The sequence below is a fragment of the Scyliorhinus canicula genome, chromosome 1 (assembly GCF_902713615.1).
Source record: "Scyliorhinus canicula chromosome 1, sScyCan1.1, whole genome shotgun sequence".
In the NCBI taxonomy this organism is placed as follows: domain Eukaryota; kingdom Metazoa; phylum Chordata; class Chondrichthyes; order Carcharhiniformes; family Scyliorhinidae; genus Scyliorhinus; species Scyliorhinus canicula.
Genome location: NC_052146.1, coordinates 136,436,956 through 136,454,218, shown reverse-complemented (window position 1 = coordinate 136,454,218; position 17,263 = coordinate 136,436,956). Strand labels below are relative to the sequence as shown.

Sequence of the window (17,263 nt, the reverse complement as noted above, 5' to 3'; positions counted from 1 at the left end):
TACGATGGCGGACTCCAGGGAGGGTTCTGTCCGAGCTTCATACTCGTCTGGTTCGGCCGGGGACTGGGGACGCTGGGGGCTGGCCGGCGCGGGTGCACGGAACTGGTGGAGCGAGATCGTGGGCTCGGGAGCGTGAGGGGGCGGCAGCATGGGGTGTAGGGTGAGTGGACCTTCTGTGGGGGTAGAGGGGGTGCTGGATCCGGCGGGTGCCAGATCCCGGAGGGGTACTGTGTCCTGATGGCCGTCAGGGAACTCGACGAATGCGTACTGGGGGTTGGTGTGGAGCAGGCGCACCTTCTCAACAAGGGGGTCGGTTTTGTGTGCCCTGATGTGTTTCCTCAGGAGTACCGGGCCCGGTGTCCTCAGCCATGCCGGAAGTGAGACCCCAGTGGTAGTGCCCCTGGAAAAAATGAAGAGCCTCTCGTGAGGGGTCTGATTGGTCGCTGTGCATAGGAGGGACCTAATAGCGTGGAGCGCGTCTGGGAGGACTTCCTGCCACTGGGAGACTTGGAGATTTCTAGACCGGTGAGTCAGTCGCGTTCTCCCTCTCCACCTGCCCGTTCCCCTGGGGTTGTAGCTGGTAGTCCTGCTCGAGGCAATTCCCTTGTCGAGCAGGTACTGACGCAGCTCGTCGCTCATGAAGGAAGAACCCCGGTCACTGTGTACGTAGCTGGGGAAACCAAACAGGGTGAAGATACTATGCAGGGCCCTAATGACTGTGTGGGTGGTCATGTCGGGGCACGGGATAGCAAATGGGAAACGGGAGAACTCATCTACGACGTATAGAAAGTAAACATTCTTGTTAGTTGAGGGGAGTGGCCATTTGAAATCAATCGTGAGGCGTTCAAAGGGCCTAGAAGCCTTGACCAGGTGGGCCCTGTCTGGTCTATAGAAGTGCGGTTTGCACTCCGCACAGATCGGGCAGTCCCTGGTGACCGCTTTTACCTCCTCGTTGGAGAAAGGCAGGTTCCGGGCTCTGATGTAGTGGGCGGGCCGGGTGACCCCCGGGTGGCAGAGGTCATTGTTGTTAACATGTACTAGATGCTGTGGTATGAAGAGGCAAGAATTCAGCTCCTTTTTCACCAACACACCTTTAATGGTTCAAACTCACTCTGCACAGAACTCTACAGATCATCACAAGCTCCAGAGTCCACCTGAAGCCCCTTTACATATCAGTGTCAATCATTGAACACTTAACATAAATGAGACAATCATTGAACACTTAACATAAATAAGACAACTAATTGCAATCTCTCTTAACCCATTACTTAACATTCTCCCCTTCCTTGGAGAAAAAAAAACAATTAGATAAAAACAAAATTTCAAGAAACTAAAATTTCAAGGAACTAAAACACACACCTGATTCCCAGTTTTTTTTAAGTAGAAGAAAAAACAACATTCACAGAAACAGGCGCCCTTCATTCACGATATCTAAATGTTTCTGTGAACTAGCCCCTCTTTTCGTGAAACAGTCTGACAGTTGATAGCTACTGTCAACCCATTTAATTTTTGTTATTTCCCCTCTGTCCAAAATCTGCTTTAAACTTGCGATGTCTATCCGTAACCTCTTCTCATTGACACTTTTTGTAGAGTGCACATTTTCCCACAGAGATTTATTGTCAATGTGACAGTCAATAGGTATATTACCTAAATCCTCTAATCCCAAAATTTCTGTCAATATCTGTCTTATATAAAAGGCCATATCCACCGCTTCCACTAAGCTTAATGTCTCAGCAGCCAAAGTACTTTTGACCACTCTCCTTATTTTCTTTGTTTCCCACACAAGAGGGCAACATTTACCATTGTTCCCCAAAAGAAAAATTATAAAACCTCCTGCGCTTGAAACTCCATCACATAAATTTGCATAGGATGCATCACTATAAACTATGAGTTTCAAATGCGTAGGATCACCTAAAACAGGGAACTTCAAAACACACTCCTGCATTTTTAGTTTGGCCAACACTTTATTTGCTCTTATTATGTCTTCCACTTTGGGATCATTCACCTTTGTACTCAAACCTTAAAACTTCAAAACTCACGTCCGGTCTAGTCTGTCTTCCTAACCAGTTCAGTTGCCCAATTAAACTTTGCAGTTGCTCTTTTTCTATCTTCAAAACCATTGCGTCGTTTTGTGAAACCCAGCCACGACTAATTGCTATTGGACTGATGCTTTCCAAGTAAGATTGCTCACGTAAAGTTGCCCCGAACTGAGTCTGTCCGATTTCCAAACCAATATATTTAAATGCACCGGAAGCCTGACTTCCAACCCTGAATCCTTTCCTCAAACCAGAGATTACAATAGCTTCAAAATCACTAGTCCCACTCCACAAAAAATCATCGACATGCATCATGAAGATGCCAGCAAGATTTCCTTTATAGTGCCAGTAAAACATTGCCGGATCTGCTTTCAACTGGCAACAGCCTAGCTTTAACAAGACTGACCTCACTGAAAAGTACCACACTCTAGATGCATCATTTAATCCATATACACATTTGTTCAACTTCCCTTCTGTGTTAGCCCACTTCTTTAGGAGGACGGGGAAAAATGTCTCTCTGGAGCTGATGCCTCTGCAAAAAGGCAGCTTTTATATCTATAGATTTGCAGTCCCATGCCTTTGTGGCAAATAGAGCCAAGAAGATCTTTAAAATAACCTTTCCTGCTGTAGGTGAATCTACCCTTAAGTCCTGATCGTCTAAGTTTTCTTCAAATCCCCTTGCCACAAGCCTGGCCTTTGCCTTATAAGTTCCATCTGGAAGAACCTTTTCTGTACAAATCCATCTGTGGGATAGAGCTTTTTGTCCCCTATCCGGTACTTCCGTGTATACCCCAAATTCACTCCAACTATGCAATTCTTGCTGTTTAGCATCTTAGATAACTTTTTCATCTAATTTATTTGAAGCCACCAAAATCTCACGTGCATGTGGGCTTCTACTTCTATTAGTATTCGTAGTCTTACTCCTGTTCCGAGATCTTGATAAACTACGTCCCCTTTCCTGCCTGGTATCTCGTTCTGTACTGCTACTGCTTGATCTTTCTCTTCTGTAGCGGGATGTCCTTTCAATAGTTCTCGACCTTTTCCTGCAAACCTGTTCACTATCCGATGTACTGTCTGAACTAGCACTGCGTTTCTGTGCCCTCCATTTTTGAACTTCGTTTTCCCAATCTATTGTCTTAACTTCCTCCCCTGAATGCTGTACATTCAACCAATGTTTATACTTTCCAGTGGCCTTCCCTGCTCTACTAATAACAGTTGCATCCTTCCATTGACTAGACCCTTCAGGCAAGTATGTCACTTTTGTACCAACCTTTGGCAGTTGCCCTTTCGGAAAAATAGCCTGATCTAATTTATCAGAAGTGCCGTGTTCCTCTACAGAAACCCTGTCTATATCAGTTAACTGGTCCTCATAGTTCTGTAACACATGCGTACCAGATGACTCTGGTTCCTCGTCTTGTCTGTCTGCTCTGTCTAAATTTGAAAATTTGTAATCGGTACCCATTATCCTTGATGAATGTACCCTAACAGTTTGATTACCATGTTGCAAAATAAATGTTTTGCCATCTATGCCTATGATCTTCCCTAGGCCTTTCCATTCATTAGAATTGTCTCTCTTATAGTATACCATTTCTCCTTGTTGAAAAACGGCATCTGATGGCTGTACATTATGTCTTAAAGCTCTGCGAATTCTTTCAGAGACTTCTGCTTCCAAAAAAGCTTTTCTCCTGCTATGTAACGCGTTTAAATGTTCAGCAAAACCTGAGCTAATTGTAGTCCCTTCCCAAGCTGGAGGCTGGTCATCCAAAATGGAGGGAATTTTAGGATTTCTATCAAACACTAATTGATAAGGACTATAGCCCCCAACCATCTGCAATGAATTCTTTGCATGTACCGCCCAATGCGAAAGCTGAATTTAGCGTGCAGTTTGGTCGATCTCCCAAAATTTTCCGAAGCATGTCATCGATAACAGCATGATTTCTTTTGCAGACACCATTACTAAATGGGCTTTCGGCAGCCGTGTTCATAACTCTGATATTCATGTTTTCACACATATCCCTAAACTCATCATTAGCAAATTCTCCCCCATTGTCCATAAAGAATTTTGCTGGTGGACCCATTCCTGTCCTGATCCATTTTTCCACAATTTTGTCCAAAATTACTCTCTTTTCTTTACTTCGTACAATCGTTGATTGACTAAATCTGGTAGCTAAATCTACAAAATGCAAAATAAATATATTATTTGCTTTATCCAAGATCTTAAGGTCCATGGCCACAATGTCATTAAAATCCCTGGCCAAAGGTAGGGTTACTATCGGTTGCGCTGGTGTCCTTCTGCACTTCCTGCAAACTTCACAGCGATCACTAACCTGTTCTATCAGCTTAGAATTGTCATCATCCCTTACCCCTGCATCCTTTAATAAATTTTTCAGCCTCCGAAGAGACGGATGTGCAAATTGCCTATGCAGTTTTACTACAATAAGCTTTTTAACCAGCTAAAGTCGCATTATCAACTGTCATTAATACATCCTTAACCACTCTACTTGAAACATTATTTGTCACTAATGGAATACAATAATGTCCCGACTGAAAATTGTAAGTCCACCGTCTTTCCAAAAACTGTTGCCTTATCCTGTTCCATATCCAGCTTCATGTGTGCTTTCTTCATCGACAGTCTGCTCAGAAGCAAAGGTATCTCACTTGATACAACATCCGTGCTAATAAAATGATTCACTGCAGCAATATTGCAAGGGATCACCACTCTTTTCAGCGACTTCAGAGTATTATCATTCCCAAACCTGAAACTTGTGGAACTTTTAAATTCCTTAACCTTGTTACGATTTTCAGCATCCAATGAGTCCAGATAACATTTTAACCAGTCAATCCCAGACACAGTAGATGTGCAGCCACTGTCCAATACAGCACAGTTAAAAGATTCTGCAACAAACACCCTCATTACCGGCGTAAAACAGCTTGTTAATAGGACAATGCCTTCTTTCTGGTCACTATCTTTTTCCTCTTCTGACTCTTCCGTGTCACGTGTCACTTCAAATATTCTATCATAACGAGTTGGACAGTTGAAAGCATAATGGTACTGAGAGTCACATCAAAAACATCGATTAATCATGCCCCGTGCATTTCTGGGGTTCATCCTCCTATTGTAGGTTCTAACTGGGTTTCTGTCTTCATAATTTCCTTGTCTCGGTCTTTTATAGTCTTGAGGCCTGTTCGTAACCATATGATTTTGCCATCCTGTTAGTAGTGTATCTTCCATATTCTGCCTATTTGGGTCATCAGAGCCATTGGAATCGAATGTTTCCCCCCCAAATTTTTTTTAAAGCTGCTGTCATCTGTTCGAATAAGGTATCGTTATCCGTCAAAATCAGGAGCCTATCCATGTTGCTCACTCTAGCACAGTCAAGTAATTTAAAGGCCAACACAGACTGTGGAAATTCCAGCCTGTGTTTCTGAAGCTTTTTATATAGTCTGCCAAATTCCATTATATAGTCTCCCATAGATAAATCCTCCATTTTCTGGAACTTATCAAAATCCGACCATGCTTCATACGCACTTAACAAGTCATCTTTCTTATAAATCTTGTCCATATAAAGTAATAAAGTCACCAGACCTTCTTCTGAGTCTAACTCTTCCAACTCCAGCTCAGAAAGCACTTTGTTTTGGATTTTACTGCCATATGGTAAAGAAAGAGCCAATGCCATACCTTGTTTTCTCTTTCCTAAAGCAATCACCTTAGTCCATATAACTACTGCACTTCTCCATTGGTCGTATGATTCCCTTTCAGAAAATAGGGGAGGATAATCATAACCAGCCATCTTTGTCCTGGGTTCAGCCATGTTTCCCTTTTTTTATTCACTCCTTGGTTTGATCTGGATAAATTGTATTTTCCAAGCCTTCACATTTACACAGCAACCATCCTCTGCTACCATTGTTAACATGTACTAGATGCTGTGGTATGAAGAGGCAAGAGTTCAGCTCCTTTTTCACCAACACACTTTTAATGGTTCAAACTCACTCTGCACAGAACTCTACAGATCATCACAAGCTCCAGAGTCCATCTGAAGCCCCTTTACATATCAGTGTCAATCATTGAACACTTAACATAAATGAGACAATCATTGAACACTTAACATAAATGAGACAACTAATTGCAATGTCTCTTAACCCATTACTTAACAATTGTGGATGACTTTCAGTCGGTCAATCTGCACACTGGCGCATGTCCCGCGGGATAGGGCATCCGGAGGCTCGTTGAGCTTCCCGGGTCGATACTTAATATCGTAATTATAGGTGGAGAGTTCGATCCTCCACCGAAGAATTTTATCATTTTTTATTTTGCCCCTTTGCAAGTTATCAAACATAAAGGCAACCGATCGTTGGTCGGTGATGAGGGTGAACCTCCTACCTGCGAGGTAGTGCCTCCAGTAACCAATAGCCTCCACAATGGCTTGTGCTTCTTTCTCGACTGAGGAGTGTCGGAGTTCTGAAGCGGAGAGGGTACGGGAGAAAAATGCAACTGGTCTCCCTGCCTGATTTAGTGTGGCTGCTAGAGCTACCTCTGAGGCGTCGCTCTCAACCTGGAATGGAGTGGATTCATCCACCGCCCGCATGGCCACTTTGGCGATGTCCTCCTTGTTGTAGTTGAAGGCCTGGCGTGCCTCAGCTGACAGGGGAAATCGTGTGGCCTTAAAGAGTGGGCGGGCTTTGTCCGCATATTGAGGGACCCACTGGGCGTAGTAGAAGAAGCCCAAGCACCGTTTGAGGGCCTTGGGGCAATGGGGGAGGGGGAGTTCTAAGAGGGGGCGCTTACGGTCCGGGTCTGGGCCCAGGACTCCGTTTTCCACAACGTAGCCGAGGATGGCCACTCTGTGCGGAAAACGCATTTCTTTTTGTTGTAGGTGATGTTTAATTTCTGTGCCGTCTGGAAAAAACGGTGGAGGTTGGTGTCGTGGTCCTGCTGGTCATAGCCGCAGATGGTGACATTGTCCAAGTATGGAAACGTGGCCCGCAGCCCATACTGGTCCACCATTCGGTCCATTGCTCTTTGGAACACCGAGACCCCATTAGTGACGCCGAAGGGGACCTGGAGGAAATGGAAGAGGCGGCCATCGGCCTCGAATGCCATGTAGTGGCGGCCCTCCGGGCGGATTGGGAGCTGGTGGTATGCAGACTTCAGATCCACCGTGGAAAAGAGCCGATACTGGGCAATCTGATTTACCACGTCTGCAATCCTGGGGAGGGGATATGCGTCGAGGAGCGTTAATCTATTTATGGTCTGACTATAGTTGACAACCATGCGGAATTTTTCCCCGGTCTTAACGACCACCACCTGGGCTCTCCAGGGACTATTGCTGGCCTCTATAATCCCCTCACTGAGAAGCCTTCGGACCTCTGTTCTGATAAATATCCTCTCCTGCAGGCTATACCGCCTGCTACAAGTGGCTACGGGTTTACAGTCCTTTGTGAGATTGGTGAAGAGAGATGGGGGGGGAGATTCGCAGCGTGGCGAGGCTGCACATAGTGAGTGGGCACAGTAAGAAGTCTTACAACACCAGGTTAAAGTCCAACAGGTTTGTTTCAAACACGAGCTTTCGGAGCACGGCTCCTTCTTCACCTGAAGAAGGAGCCGTGCTCCGAAAACTCGTGTTTGAAACAAACCTGTTGGACTTTAACCTGGTGTTGTAAGACTTCTTACTGTGCTCACCCCAGTCCAACGCCGGCATCTCCACATCATAGTGAGTGGGGGCAGGGGTCCGCCGAAGCCGAGGGTGAGGCTCTTAAGATTACATTGGAAGTCTAGGCCTAATAAGAGTGGCGCGCAGAGTTCGGGCAAGACGTAGAGTTGAAATTTTGCATAGCTTGCGCCTCGGATTGTGAGTGTCGTGGCGGTGCGCCCCTGGATCTGGACAGAGTGGGAGTCTGAAGGGAGAGAGATAGTTTGCCGCACGGGGAAAACGGGGAGCGAACAGCGTCTTGCCAGATCTGGGCGTATGAAGCTCTCAGTACTCCCGGAGTCGAAAAGGCATGGCGTGCTGTCCCCGTTGATTTGTACCTCTGCCATCGAGTTTCGCAGATGCTTCGGGCGCGATTGGTCCAGGGTAACTGCGCTGAGTTGTGGGTAGTCGGTGGCTCGATCAGCTGTGCTGGAGTGGCCCCGTGATGACTGCCCTCTGAGTTCGTAGTCGTACTCTTCCGATGAGTTGTCCGAGCGTGGAGATGTAGGTCGGGCCCATGGATCGCACGTGATGGCGGCGAGGAAGATGGTGTCCAAGATGGCGGCCCCCATGGGTCGCACGTGGCCGGCCGTGTGGTGGAGGTTTTCCAAGATGGCTGCCCCCATGGATCGCACGTGGCGGGAGGGGGCAGAGTCGGGGCATAGGCCGCAGCGTTTCGGGCCCCGCGGGCTTGCGGGTGTGGGGAGCGATTACTTCGTGCCGCTGGGGAGTTGGAAGCTGGGGCCCTTTTTGCGAGACACACTCTCGCATAGTGGCCTTTCCGCCCGCAGCTGCTGCAGGTCGCGTTGCGGGCCGGGCAGTGCTACCGTGGATGCTGATTCTGGCAGCAGAAATGGCAGGTTGGGGCAGCATAGTGACTGGCTGGAGCAGTATAGTGGCTGGCTGGGGCAGCATGGTGGCTGGGCGGCCGCGTGGCACAGGCCTGGGGGAGTCGCTGGTCGGGTGCCCATAATTGGGTCGTGGAGTCCGCGGGGAACGAGGTGAGGCTGCGGAAAGAGGCCTCCATCGTGGTAGCAATTTCCGCAGTGGTTTTAATCTACTTACTTCAGAGCCAGCCTGTTACCCATTGAACTCTCGATGAACTCAGGCTGGCTCTGGGACACGGTTATTTATACAGCAGTCTAGGGGGAGGAGTCATGGGCGGAGCCAAGGGTGGAGCCCTGTACAAACTCCTGAGCATTCCCAGAGCTACTCCCCCTAGTGGTCGGATAACGCTGCTGCGCTTACAATAGTACAATAATAAATACAGTGTGAATTACTGAGTGACATTCACCACAGTACCATACAGAGATCTGGGGCTGGATTCTCCGATTTGCAGACTAAGCCGGCTTGGGAACAATGGCGTTTTACACCGCCAGTCGGGGTAGAGCCGATCTGCAGTGGGGGGCTTAAGCAGGGACTGGGGACACTGCTGGGGGGTGGCGAGCCTGGCCAAAGGGGATCACGCTTTGGCAGGCCGGGGCCATGCGTGGCTGGCGCCGTGCTGTGCGGCCACAGACCCGGCAATTCTCCGGCTGTATCGGCAGCTAGGGCCAGGTGCTCTATGCTGCGTGCCTGCTAACCCCACCAGATGGGGGATCGGTGGCCATTTTGCACTTTTTTTTCGATCGTAAAAGGCCACTGTTCCCACGCCCATCTCAGAATTCGACAATCCTACCCCAGGACTCTCACACCACAACTGGCAAATTAGGAAGAAGCTGAAGCCCTCTCAATGTGCAATGATATAGCTGAAATTCATGCTTAGTGTTTGCTCTTGCATTTAAACCTCTCCATGTTTTGAAGCATAGACCACTCTTAAGGTTGAAAAATGTGCAATTTGCAAGTATTTGTGAGTTAATTCAACATGCATTTGACTTCTATATCAAGTCTACCAACCAGTATTGTGAATAACTTTAACATTGTTAAAGTCTGTGTTTATTGTTTGCTTTATTCTCAAAAAGTGAGTGATGACCTTCTTAAATCATGAGAAATTACTATTTTTAACATATGGAACGAGGATAAGCCCAAGAATAAATTGCACTATTGTTCCATCTTAATGCATAGAAATAGAATTTTCACTGGTATAGTTTTAGAACTGCGCAATTCATAAAACATCCCAATCAAATCAGACCACCCTAAACAAATAAATCAAGAATGCTCTAACTTTTTATGTTTCATTCAGCAACTTTCAAAGTGAAAGGAAAAATGTTGACCTACAGTAATTGTTCTGCACAACTCAAATAAATTATGCGGAGGCAGTATACGTAGTGGTATTGTCGCTGAGCTAGTAATCCAGAAACCACGGGCGAGATTCTCCGCAAATGCGGAGAATCGTAAAAGCTGCCGTGGGACAGGCCGTGACCCACGGCAGCCTTCACGGCCACTTCCGGGGCTGATTCTCCCCCCCGGGCAGGGCTAGGAGCGCAGCCCCGTGCGTCACGGCAGCGCGGCCTTGACGACGGTCGTCAAGGCCGCACGTCAAGCGTCACGGCGTTTGACGCGGCCGATGACGTCAGCCGCGCATGCGCAGGTTGGACAACGCCAACCCGCGCATGCGCAGTTGGCGTCTTTCTTCTCAGCCGCCCGGCAAGACGTGGCGGCTTGATCTTGCCGGGCAGCGGAGGGGAAAGAGTGCGTCTGTTTTGGACGCTGGCCCGTCGATCGGTGGGCACCGATCGCGGGCCTGTCCCCTCCCGAGCACAGCCGTAAAAAACAGCGAGCGGCGATTCGTGGCATGGGACGGGCATGGGGGGGGTGGTGAATAGTGGGAGGGCGTGAAAAATGTCGTGAGGCCCTCCCGCTATTCTCCCACCCGGCATGGGGGGCGGAGAATTGCGCCCCCAGAGTCATTCACTGGGGAGCCACGTTCAAATCACACCGTAGCAGATGGTGAAGTTTGAATTCATAAAAAAAGAAAATCTGGAATTAGAAGTCTAACGATGACCATGAAACCATTGTCGATTGTTGTATAATCCCATCTAGTTCACTAATGTCCTTTAGGGAAGGAAATCGGTCGTCCTTGCCTGGTCTGGCCTACATATGACTTCAGATCCACAGCAATGTGGTTGACTCTTAAATGCCCTCAGGGATGGGCAATAAATGCTGGTCTAGCCAGCGATATCCACATCCCATGAATGAATAAAAAGTTAAATTACGTTTCCCACACAAATTGTTTTTCTGAAAACACTTTATTATATGTTTTTAAAATATCTTTTCAAATTTTTTTTTGCATAATGTAACAGTAAAATACTGCAGTTACTGGAAATCTGAAATAAAAGCTATAATAATAATCTTTTATTGTCGCAGTAACTTCATACTTGTGACAATAAAATATAATAATAATAATTATTATTATTATTAAAACAGAGACAGCAGGACTGACAACATCTGTGGAGAGATAAGTTAATGTTTTGAGTCCAATGTGACTTCTTCAGAACTGAAAAGTTGACAAGGTTCAGTTGTGTTCAGATGACAGACTCTGGAGCATAGATTTTCAAACTGGGGTTTTCCCAGGTGTCTACTGTTTTTGTTGATGTATAAGACATTACTTTTTCCGCCAGAAGATCATGCCCGTCTTATACGTCACTTTGACTTATCTATCTTTTAGTCATTGATCAGTCAGACAAGACTGTGGGCGAGATTCGGCTGCCGTGGGACAGGCCGTTACCCATGGCAGCCTCCGCGCCCACTTCCGGGACCCGATTCTCCCCCACGGGCGGAGCTAGGAGCGGGGCCCCGGGAGTCACGCCGGTGCTGCCTTGACGACGGTCGTCATGGCCGCACGCCAAGCGTCACGCCGGCTGACGCGCACGGTGATGTCAGCCACGCATGCGCAGGTTGGGCAACGCCAACCCGCGCATGCGCAGTTGCCGTCTTTTCCCTCAGCCGCCCCGCAAGATGTGGTAGCTTGATCTTGCGGGGCGGCGGAGGGTAAACAGTGCGTCCGTTACAGACGCAAGGCCGTGGTACGGCAAACGGGCATCTGGCGCCCATTTCACGATGGCAGCAAGCAGGTGTGTTTGCTGCCGTGTTGAAACGGGCGTGAAGGCCTGGCCGCTCGGCCCATCGGCCTCAGAGAATCGAGCACCGATTCGTGGCATGGGGCAGGCGTGGGGGAGAATACCGGGAGGGCATGAAAAATGTCGGGAGGCCCTCCCGCTATTCTCCCACCCGGCGTGGGGAGCGGACAATCGCGCCCACAATTTCTTTTTTGGAATTTCCAATTTTTACAGTATAACAGTTTAACATATAAAGCGCATGATAATTACAAGATATGATGTTTCCCATATACAAATTTTACACACATTCATCCTTCCTGGCACCCTCTTTCGCCCTGGGCATCATATTGCTGTACTGCACTCTTTTCTTATGCAGTTCCTATTGTTGTCTTTGTGGGTTCGCTGGTGGGAGGTGGGGGGGAGGGAGGGGGGGGGGGGGCACCCAGATCCCTCCCTCCTTCTTTTGCCATCAATCTCTCTGCTACTCTCCTGGGTTCCTTTCTTGTCTTCGCTCCTCCCCTCCACCACCCCACTCCTCTCCGCTTTGTGTGCTCCTGTCTACCCTCCCCAGTGCCCCCCCACCCCCGCCTTATTTCCTAACCAGTATTGGATTCGAAGAGGTCTTGGAACAGGCTGATGAATGGCCTCCACACTTTGTGGAAGCCCTGGTCTGACCCTTGGATGGTGTACTTGATCTTCTGCAGATGGAGAAATTCTGACAGTCTGAAGCTGTGGGTAGCGTTGCTGATGGTCAGCCGAGCAGGATTCTCTGGTGTCCGATTAAGGAAACAAAAGCCAGAGCGTTGGCCCTCTTCCCCATTTGTAGTTCTGGCTGGTCCAATACCCCGAAGACTGCCACTTTCGGGCAAGCCTCCACCCTCAACCCTGCAACCTTGGACATCGCCTCGAAGAAGCCTGCTCAGAACCCGACAAGTCAGGGGCAGGCCCAGAACTTGTGGGCATGGTTGTCCAGGCCTCCCTGGCACCGTTCGCATTTCCCCTCCACCTCTAGGAAGAATTTGTTCATTCAGGTTCTAGTTAGGTGAGCTCTGTGCACCACTTTAAACTGCATGAAGCTTAGCATTGCGCAGGAGGCAGTGGAGTTGGCCCTACTTAGTGCTTCGCTCCAGAGTCCCTAACCCATTTCCGTCCCGGGTTCGTCTTCCCATTTCTGTTCAGCTTCATCCAATGGTGTTCTTGTCTTTTCCAGCAATCATCTAGAGATGTCCCCACAGTTCCCCCTCTCCTTACTGTCTGTATTTAGTATTTCCTCCAGTGAAGTGTCTCTCGGGGCCCTAGGGTACCTCGTCATCTCCTTGCGGTGAAAGTGTTTGATTTGAAGGTGCTGGATCTCTTGTACTTTCAGTAGATCCAGTTCTTACGTTGGTTCGTCAAGGGCCGCAAGTCTGTCCCCATGTAAATGTCCCTGACTGCCAGCATCCCCCGTCCTGCCTCCATTTTTAAAGGTGGTGTCCAGCATGGCTGGCAGGAGTTTGTGATTACCGCAGATGGGGGCCATGGAGGACATCTCGGTTTGGCCAAAATGCTGCCTCATTTGGTCCCATGTCCTCAATGTGGCTACCACCACTCGGCGGGGTATGTATTTTGCCAGGGGTGATGGCAGCGTTGCCGCGGTGAAGGCCCAGAAGGTCATTCCCTTGCAGGAGGACTCTTCCTGCCTCACCCATTCCGTGTTCGGTTCTCCTATCCATCCCCTCACCCTCTTGACTGTGGCTGCCCAGTAGTAGCATTGCAGATTCGGGGGGGCCTGGCCGCCCATGCATTTCCTCCTTTGCAGTGTAGACTTGGGGATTCTTTGGATCTTTCCCCCCACACACATACCCTGATCATTTTGTCTATCCCTTGGAAAAAAGTCTTGGGAATGAAGATTGGTATGGATCTCAAAAGGAAGACGAACCTCAGTAACACGTTCAACTTGATCATCTGCACCCTCCCCGCCAGGGAAAACGGGAGTGTATCCTGTCATAATATCCACTCATGTACATGAGATGCAGACAGGCAGTGATTGACACACAGGATAACCAATGAACACACACGACACAGAACAACCAATCACCAGACAGGATACCGCCACTATAAAGCCCACAGGGCATTAAGGCTCTCCCTCTCTCACAGGACACGGCTAGGGAGATAGTCGCAGTGCACAGGCCAATGAACATCATCACCATGTGATAGAGAGCTAGTCTGGTCAAGCCAGTAGGAGGTTATCAGTTAGGTTAATAGTGTCAACCCACAGCAGACTACGTACAGCAATCAACAGGTTCAATAAAACAGTGTTGGACCATCTCCTGTGTCAGAAGCCTGTTTCACGTTTTACTGCATCCAGTTTCAGTCGATGTTAGACCAACACAGATAAAAAATCATATCCCATCTTTAGGAACCTTTTGAACTTCTTCCGCCAGACTGGTCAGGTTCCATTTATAGATCCGTGTCCAGTCGTGGGCAATCTGGATCCCCAGGGAGCGGAATTTGTTTTGGGCTAGTTTGAATGGTAGTCCCCCAGCTCTGTCCCTCCCCCATTCGGATTCACCTCGGGAATACCTCGCTCTTGCCCAGGTTGGATTTGCAGCCTGTGAAGGCCACATACTCTTCCAGGAGCTTCATGATTACTTTCAGGCCGTTCTGTGGGTCCGAGATAGGATGAAGCAGGTCATCCGCAGAGAAGGAGACTCTGTGCTCTCTGCCTCCTCTTCAGATGCCCTTCCAATCTTTCACATCTAGCAGAGCGATCGCCAGGGGTTCGATTGCCAGGGCGAACAGGAGCATGGACAACGGGCATCCCTGCCAGGTGCCCCTGTGCAGCTGGATGTATTCTGAGCTGTTGTGTTGGTCCAAATGCTCATCTTGGGAACGTTGTATAGGAGTTTCACCCACGAGGTACTTCCATTCGACTCTGTCGAAGGCCTTTCCTGCGTTCAGGGAGACGATCACCTCTAGTGCTCTCTCCGCGGATGGGGTCATGATCATGTCCAGCATGTGCCTGATGTTCCATGTTGGCTGTCTACCCTTGACAAATCCGCCTGGTCCTCTGCGACCACCTCTGGAACGCAGTCCTCCAGCCTCTTAGCTCGGATTTTGCAAGAATTTTTTTGCATCCACGTTGAGAAGCGAAATGGGTCTATATGATCTGCATTCTGTTGGGTCTTTGTCTTTTTTGGGTATCAGCGATATTGTGGCCTGTGTTAGTGTTGGAGATGAATCCGCAAACATTTCCCGTAAGTGTGGGGCCAGGGCTGGTGCGAATTATTTGTAGAAGTCCGCTGGGAAGCCTTTGGGTTCCGACGCATTCCCTGCCTGCACTCTCCATGATCTATCCCAGTCCTATTTGTGCTTCCAGCTCTCCTCGCTTATCGTCCCGCACGACTGGCATGCCCAGTCCATCGAGGAACCGTTTCATCCCTGCATCCCCATCAGGGGGCTCAGAGGTATACAGTCCCCGGTAGAAGGCCTCAAATACTTTGTTGACCTTTTTTGGTTCAGTTACCAGTCCGCCCCTGCTATGTTTCACCTGTGCTATCTCCCTCATGGCTGCCTGCTTTCTCAGCTGGTAAGCCAGCAGGCGGCCAGCCTTCTCTCCACGTTCGTAGAAGGACCCCCATGTCTGGTGGAGTTGGTACACTGCTTTCCTGGTGGATAGTACATTAAAGTCCATTTGTAGCTTTTTCCTCTCCGCCAGGATCTCTACGGTCGGGGGCCTCGATGGAGTTGGTCAGTTGCTACCTAGCCGCCCTCTCTTCCCTGTCTCTACATGTCTTCTAGATTATAATCTCTCCCCTAATTACCGCCTTCAGTGCCTCTCAGCACGTATAAGGTGAGACTTCCCCGTTCTGGTTGTTAGTAACATACTCGCCTATGGCCAGTGATATTTTCTGTCAGAAGATCTTGTCGGCCAAAAGATCCATGTCCAACCTCCAAGTGGGGGGTTGGGCCCGACCCGTCTCCAACCTCACATCCATGAAACGTGGTCGGAGACGACTATTGCAGAGTATTCCGTTCTGACTATTTCTGGAAGCACTGATTTCCCCACTGCAAAGAAGTTAATACGTGTGTATACTTTGTGCACCAATGAAAAGAATGAGAATTCCTTCTCACCAGGGTGTAGGAACTGCCATTGGTCCAGCTGCTCCATGAATGTTGCCAGCTCCCTGGCCATGCCCTTCCTTTTCCCCAATCTGGGGTTCGACGGGTCTGTCAATGGGTCCTGTTCACAGTTGAAGTCGCCACCCCCCCATGATCAGTTGGTGTCTTTTGATGTTGAAGATTTCCGTCATGGTCCTTTTTATGAAGTCCCTAGTCATCTCAGTTGGGAGCGTACACGTTTACCAGAACTACTGGGGCCCCGTCTAGGACACCAGTGACCATGATGTACTGTCCCCTGGGTCCATAACCATCATTGTGGTGGTAAACACCGTCCTCTAGCTAATCAGAATGGCTAATCCCTTAAACCTCGTCCCGTAACATGAGTAAAACATCTGTCCCTCCCATCCCTTTCTTAAACGCAGTGGGTCCTTCGCCCTCAGGTGTGTCTCTTGCAAGAAGACTATGTTGGCTTTCAAACTTCTTAAGTAGGTGAAGACTCTGGATCTTTTCACTGGGCCATTAAGTCCCCTGACATTCCAGGCGATAATCCTGGTGGGGGTTTTGTCCCCCACCCTTCCTGCTGGATCAACCATACTTACCTGTTGGACGCGCCCCTGCACTCCGGGGTTTCCCTTTGTTGGGGGGCCATCCAAAATGGCCATGGTCACCGTTCTCACCATTACGTCTGGCCCCTGCGTATTCTTCCCTTCGTATTCACTTTGTATTCCTTCCACCCCCATCCACCCTACCATCCCCCCTTCCCTGTGTCGACTCCCCTTCTCCCCTTAACGTTCAGTTCCCTGTCCCTGTGCTCCCTCCCAGCCGGACGCTCCCTCTCTACCCGGAGGTGCGCCGCGCCCCCTTGCAATCGTACATCCTGTGCCAGCTATCCCTGCTAGTGTGGTGGCCTCGCTCCGGGGCTGATCTTACCGCTATATTATGCGCACTAACTGTCCGCTCCATCTACCCATGCCTCACCCTCACCTGCGTTCCGCTGCTCTCGCCCTTTTCTGTGACCCGGTCTTCCTGATCAAAGCGAGGCAGCGCAGTCCCGCACAAGCATATCCTGTGTCCATTAGATTTATTTTCTCTCTCTTTCCTCCTCTGATTCAACTTCATCGCTGCCTCGCCTGCCCCTTCTCCACGCGCAACTGGCCTAGTTCCCGACGGCATGGTTCTAACCACCTATCGGCCGTCTGGAACGTTGGGTGACGACTGCAGACTCAGTTCGCTGCCGCCCTTATGGGGGGAGGGAGGATCGTTCACTGGCGGGGGGGGGGGGGGGGGGGGGGGGGGGGGGCTCATGGACGGCCAGACAAATGATCAGGCAGCACCAATCCACTGGCGCGCGTGATTTCGGAGGGGGGCACCTACTTCTTCCATTACAGTCCGCGGTGCGAGTCCGCCATGTTGCACGGGGCAGCTGCCGCCGTCCACA

General features: G+C 49.3%; 1 protein-coding gene across 3 annotated transcripts in view; it reads right to left on the bottom strand.

Annotated features, from left to right (window-relative positions):
- The window catches only part of rhbdl2 (rhomboid, veinlet-like 2 (Drosophila)), a 91,029-nt gene that overhangs the window by 43,371 nt on the left and 30,395 nt on the right, over positions 1 to 17,263 (bottom strand). The window lies entirely within an intron of this gene.